This window comes from Palaemon carinicauda, chromosome 16, assembly GCF_036898095.1.
Source record: "Palaemon carinicauda isolate YSFRI2023 chromosome 16, ASM3689809v2, whole genome shotgun sequence".
NCBI lineage: Eukaryota > Metazoa > Arthropoda > Malacostraca > Decapoda > Palaemonidae > Palaemon > Palaemon carinicauda.
The window spans coordinates 124,872,348-124,892,608 of NC_090740.1; the positions used below are offsets into that span (position 1 = coordinate 124,872,348).

The 20,261-nt window shown below is 34.1% G+C and overlaps 1 protein-coding gene across 3 annotated transcripts in view; it reads right to left on the reverse strand.

The window, feature by feature from the left end:
* LOC137655133 (probable sodium/potassium/calcium exchanger CG1090) overlaps nucleotides 1-20,261 on the reverse strand; it is a 285,489-nt gene that overhangs the window by 245,519 nt on the left and 19,709 nt on the right. Inside the window, exon 1 of one of the 3 annotated variants that reach the window (XM_068389009.1) lies at nucleotides 6,306-6,442. The exons of the other annotated variants lie outside the window; for them this stretch is intronic. The gene's annotated coding sequence lies outside the window, so the exon portion shown is untranslated. Of the gene's footprint in view, nucleotides 1-6,305; nucleotides 6,443-20,261 lie in introns of those variants that run through there. 3 annotated transcript variants of the gene reach the window in all.

The following is a 20,261-nucleotide window of genomic DNA, read 5'->3' on the forward strand; positions in this document are numbered from 1 at the left end:
GACTAAATTTGCTGCCAGATCTTTGCTCTGACTGCATCTATACCGTTTAAAATGCTTCCAAAAGACTAAATTTGCTGCCAGATCTTTGCTCTGACTGCATCTATACCGTTTAAAATGCTTCCAAAAAACTAAAATTACTGCCAGATCTTTGCTCTGACAGCATCTATACCGTTTAAAATGCTTCCAAAAAACTAAATTTACTGCCAGATTTTTGTTCTGACAGCATCTATACTGTTTAAAATGCTTCCAAAACACTAAAATTACTGCCAGATCTTTGCTCTGACTGCATCTATACTGTTTAAAATGCTTCCAAAACACTAAAATTACTGCCAGATCTTTGCACTGACAGCATCTATACCGTTTAAAATGCTTCCAAAAAACTAAATTTGCTGCCAGATCTTTGCTCTGACAGCATCTATAACGTTTAAAATGCTTCCAAAAAACTAAATTTGCTGCCAGATCTTTGCACTGACAGCATCTATACCGTTTAAAATGCTTCCAAAAAACTAAATTTGCTGCCAGATCTTTGCTCTGACAGCATCTATAACGTTTAAAATGCTTCCAAAAAACTAAATTTGCTGCCAGATCTTTGCACTGACAGCATCTATACCGTTTAAAATGCTTCCAAAAAACTAAATTTGCTGCCAGATCTTTGCTCTGACAGCATCTATAACGTTTAAAATGCTTCCAAAAAACTAAATTTGCTGCCAGATCTTTGCACTGACAGCATCTATACCGTTTAAAATGCTTCCAAAAAACTAAATTTGCTGCCAGATCTTTGCTCTGACAGCATCTATACCGTTTAAAATGCTTCCAAAACACTAAAATTACTGCCAGATCTTTGCTCTGACAGCATCTATACCGTTTAAAATGCTTCCAAAAAACTAAATTTACTGCCAGATTTTTGTTCTGACAGCATCTATACTGTTTAAAATGCTTCCAAAACACTAAAATTACTGCCAGATCTTTGCTCTGACAGCATCTATACCGTTTAAAATGCTTCCAAAAAACTAAATTTACTGCCAGATTTTTGTTCTGACAGCATCTATACTGTTTAAAATGCTTCCAAAACACTAAAATTACTGCCAGATCTTTGCTCTGACAGCATCTATACCGTTTAAAATGCTTCCAAAAAACTAAATTTACTACCAGATTTTTGTTCTGACAACATCTATACCGTTTAAAATGCTTCCAAAAGACTAAATTTGCTGCCAGATCTTTGCTCTGACTGCATCTATACCGTTTAAAATGCTTCCAAAAGACTAAATTTGCTGCCAGATCTTTGCTCTGACAGCATCTATACCGTTTAAAATGCTTCCAAAAAAACTAAAATTACAGCCAGATCTTTGCTCTGACAACATCTATACCGTTTAAAATGCTTCCAAAAAACTAAATTTGTTGCCAGATCTTTGCTCTGACAGCATCTATACCGTTTAAAATGCTTCCAAAAAACTAAATTTGCTGCCAGATCTTTGCTCTGACTGCATCTATACCGTTTAAAATGCTTCCAAAAGACTAAATTTGCTGCCAGATCTTTGCTCTGACAGCATCTATACCGTTTAAAATGCTTCCAAAAAACTAAATTTGCTGCCAGATCTTTGCTCTGACAGCATCTATACCGTTTAAAATGCTTCCAAAAAACTAAAATTACTGCCAGATCTTTTCTCTAACAGCATCTATACCGTTTAAAATGCTTCCAAAACACTAAAATTACTGCCAGATTTTTGTTCTGACAGCATCTATACTGTTTAAAATGCTTCCAAAACACTAAAATTACTGCCAGATCTTTGCTCTGACAGCATCTATACCGTTTAAAATGCTTCCAAAAAACTAAATTTACTGCCAGATCTTTGCTCTGACAGCATCTATACCGTTTAAAATGCTTCCAAAAAACTAAATTTACTGCCAGATCTTTGCTCTGACAGCATCTATACCGTTTAAAATGCTTCCAAAAAACTAAATTTGCTGCCAGATCTTTGCTCTGACAGCATCTATACCGTTTAAAATGCTTCCAAAAATCTAAAATTACTGCCAGATCTTTTCTCTAACAGCATCTATACCGTTTAAAATGCTTCCAAAACACTAAAATTACTGCCAGATTTTTGTTCTGACAGCATCTATACTGTTTAAAATGCTTCCAAAACACTAAAATTACTGCCAGATCTTTGCTCTGACAGCATCTATACCGTTTAAAATGCTTCCAAAAAACTAAATTTACTGCCAGATCTTTGCTCTGACAGCATCTATACCGTTTAAAATGCTTCCAAAAAACTAAAATTACTGCCAGATCTTTGCTCTGACAGCATCTATACCGTTTAAAATGCTTCCAAAAAAACTAAAATTACTGCCAGATCTTTGCTCTGACAGCATCTATACCGTTTAAAATGCTTCCAAAAAACTAAAATTACAGCCAGATCTTTGCTCTGACAGCATCTATACCATTTAAAATGCTTCCAAAGAACTAAAATTACAGCCAGATCTTTGCTCTGACAGCATCTATACCGTTTAAAATGCTTCCAAAAAAACTAAAATTACTGCCAGATCTTTTCTCAGACAAAATCTTCAACGTTTAAAAGCTTCCAGACGACTAAAATTACGTCTGGCTAAGTCAATTAAGTTTGGCTGTGGATATCTTTTACTTTGAGCTTTAATTTGCTTTGCGAATTGTGTTTAGTTCGATGGGAGAACTTTTCAGCATCCATTCACAGTTGGACTTGGCTTTAATGACAATTATTAACGGAAAAGAAATACAGTAGATACAGGTAACGATAAAAGTATCTAGCTTGTTATAAATCGAGTTATGAACGCATTTATACATCATTTGTAGTATTGCCGACATATCTGAAGCTGTCTTACAAATTGTATAATTTCAAACTGTCAATAACTAAGATTATTTTAGATAAACATTTACGGTTGATTAAACTAAAACGTAGCCCTACTCTACATCTGGAACTCACTGATCCCAGATCTTGAAACCTAAGACAGACTAAAATGGAAACAAAATTAAATGTAATTTTAACTTTATCTTTCCTATACGAATAGAAATGAAGGCATACTTCAGAAGTAAGTCTCAAATTCCAGATCTCAGATTTTAAAAGCCTGTTCAGATTTCAAAGGAGTTGGGGACCTCGCGAGACATCAATGTTACTTTTCCCTGAATTTTTTTTTCAAAGAGATCTTAGGTCAGCGTCGAGCGCACACTTCCGAAACCTTTTAATCAAGTCAAAAACTGACAGTTAGCTTTTATTGATTTTGTTATCCTTCGATAAATTACATTTATCATTCGAAACTTGACCCTCCCTCTTATTTTTGTCTACGACATGAGATGGAATGTTTATTTGTACGCCATATTTCAATTTTTATTACAGACTGATACTACCACGCCATCTAGATTCAAATGAATCAAGTATATTCCCCCACCTTTTTTTTTTTTGTACTGTGCGATTTTTATTCCCTATCAAAAGTTAGGTTAGAGTCTAATCTTACTACTTTGCTATCACGCACACTTATTCTACTTTGATTTACGCGTTTTCCAAGACATTCTTGTTCATTTTTGTACAGCTAATTGGTTAGTTTCTTTATTAATCAGTAAATCACTGCCGGAAGTTTTAACGTTCTCTCGAGTTTATACAGGTTTTCTACCGATAATAAAATGAACAAGAGGTTATTGCTTCGAAACATTCTCCAAGCACATATAAAATTGTTTCAAAACTATAACAAATTCAGTTTCATGCAATCTAATAAATTTACAAATACTTCATTCATTTTTTTGTAATACACTTCATTCATTTCCAAAAAAAAAAAATAAAAAATAACTTCAAAGAGCCATTTACTGCTATATGTGTTACTTGTGCATGTTTGGATATTTGCACAAATATGTGGGTGTGTGTGCATGTGTAGGCGAGTGTACATGTAAGTGCTGTGTACATGCGCGGGTTATTTTAGCATGTTAGGGTATTTGCATATATGTGTGGGTGTGTGTGCATGTGTAGGTGTTTTGTATGTGCGTGAGTGCGTGGTCATGTGTGGATGTGTGCGCGCATGTTTGATGTGTGAGTGGGTGTATAAGTGACTCGTCCATGTAAAATCTCTCTTGCTTGAGGGTAAGCTCGGGCACACTGTTCTATCTTATATCTTATTTCTCTTCTTCTTGTTTGTTAAAGGTTTTATAGTTTGTAAAGTGATATTTATTTTATTGTTGTTGCTCTTCTTAAAATATTTTATTTTTCCTTGTTCCCTTTCCTCACTGAGCAGTTTTCCCTGTTGGATCCCCTGGGCTTAAAGCGTTCTGCTTTTCCAACTAGGGTTGTAGCTTAGCAAGTAATAATAATAATAATAATAATAATAATAATAATAATAATAATAATAATAATAATAATAATAATAATAATCGGCAACCACTACCAACCTCCACAACATTATAATTAGTTATAATTATTGTTGCTCTTATTTTCGTTGTTTTATATATCTTAATACCATATTTTCTTCCGAACAGTTAAAAATAAACTCCTATGACCATAACTTTTGTTGGAAAATCATGATAGATTTCTATTTCGAAAATTATTCGTGGGTCGTGCTTAAGCAGTCATGATAACATGAATACATTAATAATACATTTATCGAAGTTCCTTTTTTTATAGTGATTTTTTTCCATACGAAACTGCAAGGGATATTTTCAATGATTCATCAAATTCATTACATTAAAAAAAATGGAATACTTTATCAAATTCAGTACATTAAAAAAAAAATGGAATACTTTAGGCAGCAAAGATATTTCAAAAAACTCTACGGACAATACAAGACTATTTCAACACAAAGATTTTTTTTTTCAAAGTTGAATATGATGTTAGTTATTTCGTCATTTAATAACTCATGGTTTTTAAAACAATACCAAGTTGTTATATTAGATAGAAATGCCATCTCTGGCTATACTATATAACCTGTTTATGAACACCTAACTTTTTATACCTACTATACATTATCAGTTTGTTATAATCATAACACTGTTATAGTTGTTTCCTTTTACCTTATGTCATTCAGTACATACATGGCAACCTTAGTCTTCGTATAAATATAAGCTATTCTATTCCAAAAAGACATAAAAACCTGAAAGCTGAAACATATGGATAAATTATCCAAAAAGAACTTATGCTCAAGTATAGGTAAAATACATAATTTGTAGCGTTGTAGCAAGATTTTTAATTAGATATTTTCACGGATGTTAAATCAATAGTAAATTCGTTCGTTTGTGTGCATACAAAAGTATAATGGTTTTACACGTTTCTTTAACCTTGTTCTGATTGCTCATGCGCTTCATACTCTCAAACGGAACACGATTAGGGGATGTTAATTTAAGAAACAGCTTTCCACAGCTGCATACACAGAAAAAATATCTCATTATAGCCTAACATATGCATGAAAACAATACATTGTTTTCATCCCTTACGAGTCAAAATATATCGCTCTTAAGGTGGAAAATGTTAGACCATATAGAGAATGCAAAAGCTAAACCAAAAGCAATGTAGCCACACGAAAAAAAAAATTCTAAAATCCATAGAGAAAAAGGCGCCCCCAACGACCCCAGATCCATATTGCGACATAGCATTTCCAGTTGCGATTCCAGGAAGCATTTCACAATAAGAGGGATCTTATCACAAGCGTTTTAAAGACTCATTTGATGAACAGTTTTCCTTCTGGCTGGAGTGATAAGAACAGATACATCTAGTAATGGATTACGGGTGAGCATCGCTGTATGAGAAAATGATTGAAGACATTAAGGCTTTCAAGAGGAAACTTAAGACTTTCTTATTTAAACAGTCTTACAACAGTGGGGATTTAACAGTAAATGAACAATACGTGATCTGAAACGATAAATACTCTGAACGAACAAGGTAAAACGACAGCGGAGGTCCTGTAGAGAGGGGTTCTCCTGCTGTATGGGACCGGAAAAGCAGCCATCAAAGTAAGTAACTGTGATGAGAACATAGTATGTCTGGAAACGATCTAAACAGCGAAGTCTCTCGTTTCTCAAGTGGAATCACCTTCCATGGCAAAAGGAAGACTTTGACGGCAGTAAATGTAAAATTATATCCTGGCGCTGAGAGCCATCTCGGCTTTCCATCTGGCGTCGGCGTCTCATGGCCGCGCGCTCTTTCTCAACTTCGACGTTACGATAGAAATGAGTGTTCCAGCGAATTTCTGAATGGAACAAGAGGGGAAATGAGGGCAGGGGGGTGGGGTGAGGTACGAGAGGTGTAGATGAAGCATCAGGTGGGCGTGGCAGAGGGGTGTGTCTCTCAACGTACCTGTTGTTGGTGGGTGGATACGTGTGTTGAAAGTGGAGGGGGTAGGGGGGTGGGGGCGCTTTGGTCCAGGTGAGCAAGAGAAGAAGAAGCACGCGAGGCCACACAACTCTCTTCGGGACTGGAGTCGCGGACCAGCACTTTCCTCACAGACTACACGCATACTGACTCGCTCGCTCGATCGATCACCTGGCCGTGGCACTGCGCATGCGTACAAACAACTCGACTACTCTATGGTGACGAAGCAAAATGAACCTGGATCATCCACCAAACGTTACAGCAAACTCTCCTCTCATCGGGTTAAGTATTCGGTTGAAACGTCACTTTTGCGGGGGAAACGAGAAATGCCATTGAAGCCTAACTCGAACCCCTATTAAACCCCTTAGATAAAATAGCTGCCTGGAAGGGAAACGAACATCTCTGTTCCTGGATATAAACCGGCAACGCACGAGGCTATGACATCCTTATCTTTTCCACGACTCTATCCACAAGCGACCGGGAAACTGGAAGCTGAGATTTCGCTTCTCCCAGTTCGTTCCCGATAAAGCTGTTTCGCCCAACCGGCACTGCTGCTCTTACGTGGGGATCATGAAATGAGAGAAGCTGCTCTTCCAGCTGTTGCAATGAAAGTTTGGCATCGTCATTTGGCCTCTCTTCTCTTCGTCATAAAGGTGATGAATTGACAGAGATGCGAGAAACAATAAGCGTTACTATAAATCACTATTTCGAAACTAGAGGGACACTCAGTAGTGCGCAGACCTCCGCCGCGGCAGGTTATTTCTCGACCTTTTGCTCGACCTTGATCTTTGACATTAACATGTCTTAATTGGCGTGGATTTTCATACACTCAAATATGAACCAAGTTTGAAGTCTCTGTGACAACGATGTCCAACTTATGGCTGATTACGTGAATAGGAAATTTGGTTGACCTTGACCTTGACCTATGACCTTGACATCAAAAAATTTAATCAATTCCAGCTTTTTCCATAAGAGTTAATCCCTACAAGTTTCATTATATTACGATTAAAACTGGTCATGAAGCTGTTTTCAAACACATAAAAAGCACAAACACACAAACAGGGGGTAAAACATAACCTCGTTCCAATTTCATTGGAGGAGGTCATTAGGAAACCGTCACCATAAGACTATTATTAATCTTTTCTACAACATAGGTAGGGTTACAACACAGTATTCCCAATTATTCAAAAAACCAGAAATAAAAGCCAATTAGGGAAACCTATTAATACATTTAAAAACTTTCTTATAAATGAAAGACGATAATGAAACCGTAAACTGCATCCCCGGGCCAGCCTCTCACATCAATCACCACCATTTCGAGCCAAATAACTTTAAAGGCAGATCATAAGGGAAAAAAAATCTCCAGTACTCTTTGTGCAAAACACTCGATTAGAATCATGAAATTTATTAATATATTGCCACTTCAGAGAGATAACAAATCAGTTTAATCTTTTTCTTCACTAAGGAATGAGATGTTTAAAGGTTTAAAGGTCGCTCATGAATGGCAGAGGCAAGGGACAGTCACATTGCCTTATCAAGCAGGACAATGCCCTAGACTGATCATATATACATATGATCAGCACCCAAGCCCCTCTCCCCCCAAGCTAAGACCAAAGAGGGCCAGGCAATGGCTACTGATGACTCAGCAGATTGACATATAGGCTCCCCCAAACCCCGCACCCTTAGCTCACAAGGATGGTGAGCTTGCAGCGACCAAAAGAACTAACGAGTTTGAGCGGGACTCGAACCGAAGTCTGGCAATGGCCAGGCAAGGACGCTACCACCCAGCCACCACAACCCTCATACTGTTTTGGTTTAATTAAGACTCGTCACTTCATTCATGATTAAAAAAATATCTCGCACACACACTTGCCATTTTCTGTTTAATATTCATTATTCGTTTATATGATAGCTTTCAGTTTTGCAATGCCTCAATTGGTTACCCATTTTTTTATATTTCTTGTTTATATGTCATTGGAAATACTTTGAAGTAAACTGCTTTTATTTTGGACAGACTTATTCAATCTCGTGCGTGTGTGTGTATATATATATATATATATATATATATATATATATATATATATATATATATATATATATATATATATATATATATATATATATATATAATGTGTGTCTATATTATTATTATTATTAGCCAAGCTACAACCCTAGTTGGAAAAGCAAGATGCTATAAGCCGAAGGGCTCCAACATGGAAAAATAGCCCAGTGAGGAAAGGAAATAAGGAAATAAATAAATGATGAGAATAAATTAACAATATATCATTCTAAAAACAGTAACAGCGTCAAAACAGACATGTCCTATATAAACTATTAACAACGTCAAAAACAGATATGTCATATATAAACTATAAAACGACTCATGTCAGCCTGGTCAACATAAAAACATTTGTGGATATATAAATGTCGATATGTATATGTGCATATATATACTGTATATATACACACACATATAATATATATATATATATATATATATATATATATATATATATATATATATATATATATATATATATATATATATATATATAATATATATATATATATATATATACAGTATATATATATATATATATATATATATATATATATATATATATATATATATATATATATATATGTGTGTGTGTGTGTGTGTGTGTTTGTGTACGAGTATGTGTGTGAGTGTGTGTTTATGTATGTTCTGCAGTACTTTATCAAGGACACAATAGATCATCTGTACCTTATAAAAGAAAGAATACCAAAATCCTGGATACACTAAAATCACTTCAATCAATAGGATAAAATGGCAGAGAAGCGACTAAAACAACAGCTGAAATATTTTCCCTCTATCTACAGCTAGCAAGATACTAACTAGATTTGCTCTTAAGCTTAACTAAACATAAATCTGAATATGTGCTATTAGAGGCCCAGCGCTGTTTTAGGAAAGAATGATGGACTACCAATATTATTCTACTTTAAGAGAATTACAGAAGAAATATCGAGAGCAAAATACAATCTCATATATAATCATTATTGACCTTACTAAGGCAACGCGAGCTCCTATGGAAGGTACTTGCAAAATATGCAGTTCCTATCAAATACAGAGGAAATACAGAAGCGAAAAGTTAAGGATCCTGACACTACATTGTAATAGTTAGCAGTATTAATAGGAATTTCCAACATTCTAGAGGAGAAAAAGGAAGAGGTTAAACTGGAACTAGAAAAATCACATTCAAACGCAAACAACATAAAGAACACAGGAGTTTTTTTTTTTCTTTTTTTCTAAAACAACCTCCTCCATAAATATGAGTACACATTATTATTATTATTATTATTATTATTATTATTATTATTATTATTATTAGCTAAGCTACGTCCCTAGTTGGAAAAGCAAGATGCTATAAGCCCAAGAGCTCCAATAGGGAAAAATAGCCCAGTGAGGAAAGGAAATAAGGAAATAAATAAATGATGAGAACAAATTAACAATAAATCAATCTAAAAACAGTAACAACGTCAAAACAGATATGTCATATATAAACTATTAACAACGTCAAAATAGATATGTCATATGTAAACTATAAAAAGACTCATGTCAACCTGGTCAAAATAAAAACATTTGCTGCAACTTTGAACTTTTGAAGTTCCACTGATTCAACAACCCGATTAGGAAGATCATTTCACAACTTGGTAACAGCTGGAATAAAACTTCTAGAATACTGTGTAGTATTGAGCCTTATGATGGAGAAGGCCTGACTATTAGAATTAACTGTCTGCCTAGTATTACGAACAGGATAGAATTGTCGTGGAAGCAAGTCAGTACTGGTGGCTTGGATTGCTCCACTTTCTCTGTGGAAATGGGAGTAAAGCAGGATGATGTTCTGAAACCTTTCCTTTTCAATTTGTTTATCTCCTCGATAATGACTCCATTGCATCTCAAACTTAAGAGAAGAAGACGGGATCTAAATTGAATGCCGAATTAATGGTAACCTATTCAACATCAGACGATTATACACAAATACCACCCTTACAATATACTAATGGCGCTGCAATTTCAGCCTACAATTCAGTCAATGCAATACATTTCAGACACCCTATCTTCAATATATAAGGCACTTGGCTTGCCAGAAGGCATAGTTCATAAAGTTAACCAAATCAAAATATGCCTGTTTTCGCTGATGCTGATGCACAGCTGCACGTGGTACGAAATATGTTGGTGGCGTTGTTTCACCCACTAATGAAATCGATAAATATGCTTTAGGTGAAATAAATAGTGCTTCACGTGCTTTTGACAGAGGACCTTTTTTTTTTTTCCTTGGCAGAACAAATACGTAAATCTGACCTCTGAATTCCAAGTTTATAAACCGTACGTATCTCAACTCATCTCTGTGGTGCACAGACCTGGACTCAATATCAACATCATCTCGAGATGCTGGAATTTTTCCAAATTTCCAGATTAGAGAAAATTATGGACCTTACCTGGAAAAATCTGACTCTACTCAGAGGTTCAAAATCCAAAGGGATGTACAGTTGGACACAGGATTCCCTGACACACCTAGCTCCAGAGAAGTGACCCTGGTCACACGCTTACTCTGCGGCAAGTAACCAACCAGACAGTGTAGGAAGAGATGGCAGAGGTGGTGGATGGGGCTAAACGCAGGAACTCTCTCCGCAGTAAGGGTGTGGCTGGATGCACTACTTCAAAACGAGGTGTAGCAAGAATTCCTGCGTCCAACTGTACAAGCATACTGAAGAAGCCATGCTCGCCAAATGAGTGAAAAATATTTTGTATGGACACAGATCAAGACAAGTCAACACTAAAGAAATGAAAAATTACTCCAGCTGACATGGAAACCCATGTGGACGAGCGTGTGGCCTGGAGAAAGTGATAACAAATGGGTCACTGCCCTCGGAAAAGTTCCCATTAATCCTAATTTGACTGGTCAGACATCTGGCAAGGTACGCAATTCCAAGATTGGCCTGGTGAGCCAAACAAACACGCGAGCAAACATTGCATTTAGCATCTATTCAAGAACTTTGAATGTCGTCATTGGTAACATTGAACTTTAATCAAACTAAATTACAGATATATATATATATATATATATATATATATATATATATATATATATATATATATATATATATATATACATATACTGACAATATGTAAGAAAAGGAAATGAACATGGACAGGACATTTAATGAGAATGACAGAATATAGACGGACATTAAGAATAATTTAACTTAATATTCTTTTGAAATAAATACTGTACCTAGAGGGGACACTCAGCAGAAGGCAGACCTCTGCCACGGTAGCTTATTTCTCAAGCTTTTTCTCGATCTTGACCTTGACCTTTGACCTTAACACGTATTAATTGGCGTGGATATTCATACACTCATATATGAACCAAGTTGGGAGTCTCTGTAACAACGATGTCCAAACTTATGGCTGATTACGTGAATTGGACATTTTGCTTGACCGTGACCATGACCTTTAATTTTGACCTTCCAAAAAAAATCAATCATTTCCAGCTTTTAACCTTAAGTTAATCCAGCAAGTTTCATTTCACTGTGATCAAAATTGTGACCAGGAAGCGGTTCACAAACAAACAAGCACAAACAGGGGCGAAAACATAACCTCCTACTAACTTTGTTGCCGGAGGAGATGAATTATAAAAGTTCGCTAAGAAACAATACCTTCAGCCCTTTGTGTGAAATTGATGACTTTAATAGATATTTGTGGTTGGTTTGATGAGAAAGTCCAGAAGTCCACAGATAGAAGGGTCTACAATTTTGTCATTCAAGGAATGTGATTTTACTAATAAAAACCGATGTCCCATTACTAACACTTTCCCCATTAAAAAATTATGTAATTTACTATGTTCACCTAAGCAACAAACTTTCCCCTTTAGGGAAATGTTGAATTTGATAATGTCCCTTAAGTAGCAAACTTTCCCCTTTACAGGAATGTTGGATTTGATAATGTCCCTTAAGTAGCAAACTTTCCGCTTTAGAGGAATGTTGAATTTGATAATGTCCCTTAAGTAGCAAACTTTCCCCTTTACAGGAATGTTGGATTTAATAATGTCCCTTAAGTAGCAAACTTTCCCCTTTAAGGGAATGTTGAATTTGATAATGTCCCTTAAGTAGCAAACTTTCCCCTTTAAGGGAATGTTGAATTTGATAATGTCCCTTAAGTAGCAAACTTTCCGCTTTAGAGGAATGTTGAATTTAATAATGTCCCTTAAGTAGCAAACTTTCCCCTTTACAGGAATGTTGAATTTGATAATATCCCTTAAGTAGCAAACTTTCCGCTTTAGAGGAATGTTGAATTTAATAATGTCCCTTAAGTAGCAAACTTTGCCCTTTACAGGAATGTTGAATTTGATAATATCCCTTAAGTAGCAAAATTTCCCCTTTAAGGGAATGTTGAATTTGATAATGTCCCTTAAGTAGCAAACTTTCCGCTTTAGAGGAATGTTGAATTTAATAATGTCCCTTAAGTAGCAAACTTTCCCCTTTACAGGAATGTTCAATTTGATAATGTCCCTTAAGTAGCAAACTTTCCCCTTTAAAGGAATGTTGAATTTAATAATGTCCCTTAAGTAGCAAACTTTTCCCTTTAGAGGAATGTTGAATTTAATAATGTCCCTTAAGTAACAAACTTTCCCCTTTACAGGAATGTTGAATTTGATAAATGTCCCTTAAGTAGCAAACTTTTCCCTTTAAAGGAACGTTAAATTTAATAATGTCCCATTAAGCAACAAACTTTCCGCTTTAGAGGAATGTTCAATTTGATAATGTCCCTTAAGTAGCAAACTTTCCCCTTTAAAGGAATGTTGAATTTAATAATGTCCCTTAAGTAGCAAACTTTCCGCTTTAGAGGAATGTTGAATTTAATAATGTCCCTTAAGTAACAAACTTTCCCCTTTACAGGAATGTTGAATTTGATAATGTCCCTTAAGTAGCAAACTTTTCCCTTTAAAGGAACGTTAAATTTAATAATGTCCCATTAAGCAACAAACTTTCCGCTTTAGAGGAATGTTGAATTTAATAATGTCCCATTAAGCAACAAACTTTCCCCTTTAGAGGAATGTTGAATTTAATAATGTCCCATTAAGCAACAAACTTTCCCTTTAAGGGAAATGTTCAATTTAATAATGTCCCATTAAGTAGCAAACTTTCCCCTTTAGAGAAATGTTGAATTCAATAATGTCCCTTAAGTAGCAAACTTTCCCTTTTAGAGGAATGTTGAATTTAATAATGTCCCTTAAGTAGCAAACTTTCCCCTTTAGAGAAATGTTGAATTCAATAATGTTCCTTAAGTAACAAACTTTCCCCTTTAGAGGAATGTTGAATTTAATAATGTCCCTTAAGTAATAAACTTTCCCCTTTAGAGAAATGTTGAATTTAATAATGTCCCATTAAGTAACAAACTTTCCCCTTTAGAGGAATGTTGAATTTAATAATGTCCCTTAAGTAACAAACTTTCCTCATTAAAGGAACGTTAAATTTAATAATGTCCCATTAAACAACAAACTTTCCCCTTTGAAGGAATGGTGTAATTTAATAATGTCCCATTAAGCAAGAAATTTTCCCCATTAAAGGAATGATGAATATAATAATGTCTCATTAAGCAACAAACTTTCCCCTTTAGAGAAATGTTGAATTTAATAATGTCCCATTAAGTAACAAACTTTCCCCTTTAGAGGAATGTTGAATTTAATAATGTCCCTTAAGTAACAAACTTTCCTCATTAAAGGAACGTTAAATTTAATAATGTCCCATTAAACAACAAACTTTCCCCTTTGAAGGAATGGTGTAATTTAATAATGTCCCATTAAGCAAGAAATTTTCCCCATTAAAGGAATGATGAATATAATAATGTCTCATTAAGCAACAAACTTTCCCCTTTAGAGGAATGTTGAATTTAATAATGTCCCATTAAGCAACAAACTTTTCCCTTTAGAGGAATGTTGAATTCAATAATGTCCCATTAAGTAGCCAACTTTCCCCTTTAGAGGAATGTTGAATTCAATAATGTCCCATTAAGCAAAAAACATCCCCCTTTAGAGCAATGTTGAATTCAATAATGTCCCATTAAGCAACAAACTTTCCCCTTAAGATTAATATTGAATTTAATAATGTCCCATTAAGCAACAAACTTTCCTCATTAAAGGAATGATGAATATAATAATGTCTCATTAAGCAACAAACTTTCCCCTTAAGAGGAATGTTGAATTTAATAATGTCCCATTAAGTAACAAACTTTCCCCTTTAGAGCAATGTCGAATTCAATAATGTCCCATTAAGCAACAAACTTTCCCCTTTAGATAAATGTTGAATTTAATAATGTCCCATTAAGCAACAAACTTTCCTCATTAAAGGAATGATGAATATAATAATGTCTCATTAAGCAACAAATTTCCTCATTCAAGGAATGATGATTATAATAATGTCTCATTAAGCAACAAACTTCCCCTTAAGAGGAATGTTGAATTTAATAATGTCCCATTAAGCAACAAACTTTCCCCTTTAGAGCAATGTTGAATTCAATAATGTCCCATTAAGCAACAAACTTTCCTCATTAAAGGAATGATGAATATAATAATGTCTCATTAAACAACAAACTTTCCCCTTTAGAGAAATTTTGAATTTAATAATGCCCCATTAAGCAACAAACTTTCCCCTTAAGAGGAATGTTGAATTTAATAATGTCCCATTAAGTAACAAACTTTCCCCTTTAGAGCAATGTTGAATTTAATAATGTCCCATTAAGCAACAAACTTTCCCCTTTAGAGCAATGTTGAATTCAATAATGTCCCATTAAGCAACAAACTTTCCTCATTAAAGGAATGATGAATATAATAATGTCTCATTAAGCAACAAACTTTCCCCTTAAGAGGAATGTTGAATTTAATAATGTGTCATTAAGCAACAAACTTTCCCCTTTAGAGCAATGTTGAATTCAATAATGTCCCATTAAGCATCAAACTTTCCTCATTAAAGGAATGATGAATATATTAATGTCTCATTAAGCAACAAACTTTCCCCTTTAGAGAAATGTTGAATTTAATAATGTCCTATTAAGCAACAAACTTTCCCCTTAAGAGGAATGTTGAATTTAATGTCCCATTAAGTAACAAACTTTCCCCTTTAGAGCAATGTTGAATTCAATAATGTCCCATTAAGCAACAAACTTTCCTCATTAAAGGAATGATGAATATAATAATGTCTCATTAAGCAACAAACTTTCCCCTTAAGAGAAATGTTGAATTTAATAATGTCTCATTAAGCAAAAAATTTCCCCCTTTAGAGCAATGTTGAATTCAATAATGTCCCATTAAGCAACAAACTTTCCTCATTAAAGGAATGATGAATATAATAATGTCTCATTAAGCAACAAACTTTCCCCTTAAGAGGAATGTTGAATTCAATAATGTCCCATTAAGCAACAAACTTTCCTCATTAAAGGAATGATGAATATAATAATGTCCTATTAAGCAACAAACTTTCCCCTTAAAAGGAATGTTGAATTTAATAATGTCCCATTAAGCAACAAACTTCCCCCTTTAGAGCAATGTTGAATTCAATAATGTCCCATTAAGCAACAAACTTTCCTCATTAAAGGAATGATGAATATAATAATGTCTCATTAAGCAACAAACTTTCCCCTTAAGAGGAATGTTGAATTCAATAATGTCCGATTAAGCAAAAAACTTCCCCCTTTAGAGCAATGTTGAATTCAATAATGTCCCATCACGCAACACTTTCCCCTTAAGAGGAATGTTGAATATAATAATGTCCCATTAAGCAACAAACTTTCCCCTTTAGAGCAATGTTGAATTCAATAATGTCCCATTAAGCAACAAACTTTCCTCATTAAAGGAATGATGAATATAATAATGTCTCATTAAGCAGCAAACTTTCCCCTTAAGAGGAATGTTGAATTTAATAATGTTCCATTAAGCAACAAACTTTCCCCTTTAGAGCAATGTTGAATTCAATAATGTCCCATTAAGCAACAAACTTTCCCCTTAAGAGGAATGTTGAATTCAATAATGTCCCATTAAGCAAAAAACTTCCCCCTTTAAAGCAATGTTGAATTCAATAATGTCCCATTATGCAACAAACTTTCCCCTTAAGAGGAATGTTGAATATAATAATGTCCCATTAAGCAACAAACTTTCCCCTTTAGAGCAATGTTGAATTCAATAATGTCCCATTAAGCAACAAACTTTCCTCATTAAAGGAATGATGAATATAATAATGTCTCATTAAGCAACAAACTTTCCCCTTAAGAGGAATGTTGAATTCAATAATGTACCATTAAGCAAAAAACTTCCACCTTTAGAGCAATGTTGAATTCAATAATGTCCCATCACGCAACAAACTTTCCCCTTAAGAGGAATGTTGAATATAATAATGTCCCATTAAGCAACAAACTTTCCCCTTTAGAGCAATGTTGAATTCAATAATGTCCCATTAAGCAACAAACTTTCCTCATTAAAGGAATGATGAATATAATAATGTCTCATTAAGCAACAAACTTTCCCCTTAAGAGGAATGTTGAATTCAATAATGTCCCATTAAGCAACAAACTTTCCTCATTAAAGGAATGATGAATATAATAATGTCTCATTAAGCAAAAAACTTTCCCCTTAAGAGGAATGTTGAATTTAATAATGTCACATTAAGCAACAAACTTTCCCCTTTAGAGCAATGTTGAATTCAATAATGTCCCATTAAGCAACAAACTTTCCTCATTAAAGGAATGATGAATATAATAATGTCTCATTAAGCAACAAACTTTCCCCTTAAGAGGAATGTTGAATTCAATAATGTCCCATTAAGTAACAAACTTTCCCCTTCAGAACAATGTTGAATTCAATAATGTGCCATGAAGGGTAGGCTCCACCTTGTAAGGGTGCCAATCATAAAAATATTTCCCAAATATACACTAATCAAGACACGCTAAATTTTCAGGCATTATTAGCATTATAATAAGGCATATCCTCTGTGAGTTTTATCATCCTACAGGGAAAATAAAGGATTTTATGAATAAAAATGTGAAAATCGGAGCCAGCGACTTAAATGTTATTTGGTGATCGGTGAGAAACTACTGTCTTGAATTGAATTGAATTGTTTAGGCATGTTTGTTTATCCACCTGGAACATGCACACAAAGTTTTATCGAACAGTAAATAAGCACACACCAAGAAAAAAACGAGCAATAACTTTAGTGAAAGCCAAGCCGATGATGGAGAGAAACCTAAAAATAAATATTCACCAAAAATTAAAATCTCAATTTAGGGACAAAACCTTGTGTGTATTTGTAGGTATTATGTTACTTGATAGCCTAAAACATCTAAAAATTATATTACTTAAGGCATAAGAGCAGTACAAGCAAAGAAATACACCCCTCTCCCGAAAAAAAAAAAACCGAGAAAAAGCTATTTTTTTCTGATGACACAGGAAAAATAGTCACCCCTGAACTAATTTTCTTTGATGAAACTGATATTAGAAAACGACTTCGACCAATTTTTGAGAGGTAAACTATAAAAATCACACAATTACTAATATTTCTTATTTTTACTAAGAACATAAGGGGGGCGTCGACGAGCATGGGGGGGGGGGGGGGCTTATAGAGGCTGGAGATGAATTCTACACGTATCACGGCTTTCTGATAGGCAAAAGGAAGACTCTTAGCAAAGAAAAAAAAAATTGGCAAAAATCAACCTTCCAAGGTGGAGCCTACCAACAAACTTTCCTCATTAAAGGAATGATGAATATAATAATGTCTCATTAAGCAACAAACTTTCCCTTTTAGAGCAATGTTGAATTCAATAATGCCCCATTAAGCAACAAACTTTCCTCATTAAAGGAATGATGAATATAATAATGTCTCATTAAGCAAAAAACTTACCCCTTTAGTGGAATTTAGAATTTAATAATGTCCCATTAAGCAACAAACTTTCCCCTTTAGAGCAATGTTGAATTCAATAATGTCCCATTAAGCAACAAACTTTCCTCATTAAAGGAATGATGAAATATAATAATGTCTCATTAAACAACAAACTTTCCCCTTAAGAGGAATGTTGAATTTAATAATGTCTCATTAAGCAACAAACTTTCCTCATTAAAGGAATGATGAATATAATAATGTCTCATTAAGCAACAAACTTTCCTCATTAAAGGAATGATGAATAACTTTCCTCATTAAAGGAATGATGAATATGATAATGTCTCATTAAGCAACAAACTTTCCTCATTAAAGGAATGATGAATATAATATCTCATTAAGCAACAAACTTTCCTCATTAAAGGAATGATGAATATAATAATGTCTCATTAAGCAACAAACTTTTCCCTTAAGAGGAATGTTGAATTTAATAATGTCCCATTAAGCAACAAACTTTCCCCTTTAGAGCAATGTTGAATTCAATAATGTCCCATTAAGCAACAAACTTTCCTCATTAAAGGAATGATGAATATAATAATGTCTCATTAAGCAACAAACTTTCCTCATTAAAGGAATGATGAATATAATGTCTCATTAAGCAACAAACTTTCCCTTTAAGAGGAATGTTGAATTTAATAATGTCCCATTAAGCAACAAACTTTCCCCTTTAGAGCAATGTTGAATTCAATAATGTCCCATTAATCAACAAACTTTCCTCATTAAAGGAATGATGAATATAATAATGTCTCATTAAGCAACAAACTTTCCAGTTAAGAGGAATGTTGAATTTAATAATGTCCCATTAAGTAACAAACTTTCCCCTTTAGAGCAATGTTGAATTCAATAATGTCCCATTAAGCAACAAACTTTCCTCATTAAAAGAATGATGAATATAATAATGTCTCATTAAGCAACAAACTTTCCAGTTAAGAGGAATGTTGAATTTAATAATGTCCCATTAAGCAACAAACTTTCCTCATTAAAGGAATGATGAATATAATAATGTCTCATTAAGCAACAAACTTTCCAGTTAAGAGGAATGTTGAATTTAATAATGTCCCATTAAGCAACAAACTTTCCTCATTAAAGGAATGATGAATATAATAATGTCTCATTAAGCAACAAACTTTCCCTCAAGAAGAATGTTGAATTTAATAATGTCCCATTAAGTAACAAACTTTCCCCATTAAAAAAATGATTTATTTAGTAACGTTCCATTAAGCAACAACCTTTCCCCTTTAAAGGAATACTGAATTTAATAATGTCGCATTAAGCAAACTTTCCTCATTAAAGGAAAGTTGAATCTAATAATGTCCCATTAAGCAACAAACTTTCCCTTTTAAATAGATTTAAATAGACCATGGCTTTAATATAGGTCAATTTTCCCCTTGTATCTTTCCGTTCAGCAACAACTGTTTCAATTACGTGACGAGCTTTTCCCTCTAAGTCTAAGGTATAAAGATAACCTCGATGGATGATTACAACCACTTCATGAAAAACAATGGCCTTTTTCGTAATATGGTCATTTCATTTAAAAAGCCATTCCCTTAATAAACGATATAATTGCCTTTATGGAAAATTATATTTCCATAGGGAACAATCTCACCCTCTTTCAGTAGAAGCAATAACTTTAATGGGAAATAATGTCCCTGACAGTACTAACACCTACCTACAATAATACATAATGGCTTTAAGGGTTTAAAGGCCGATCATGAATAGCAGAGGCAAGGGACAGCGACATTATAATCATAAGTGTGTGTATATATATATATATATATATATATATATATATATATATATATATATATATATATATATATATATATATATGTATGTATGTATGTGTGTGTGACCCAGGCCTACATGGCTGAGGACTATGAGGCGCGAATTAGGAGAGGATGAATGGAGAAGTACTGAATTAGAAGCTCAAGATAGAGATGACTGGCGAAATCTAACCGAGGCCCTCTAGCGTCA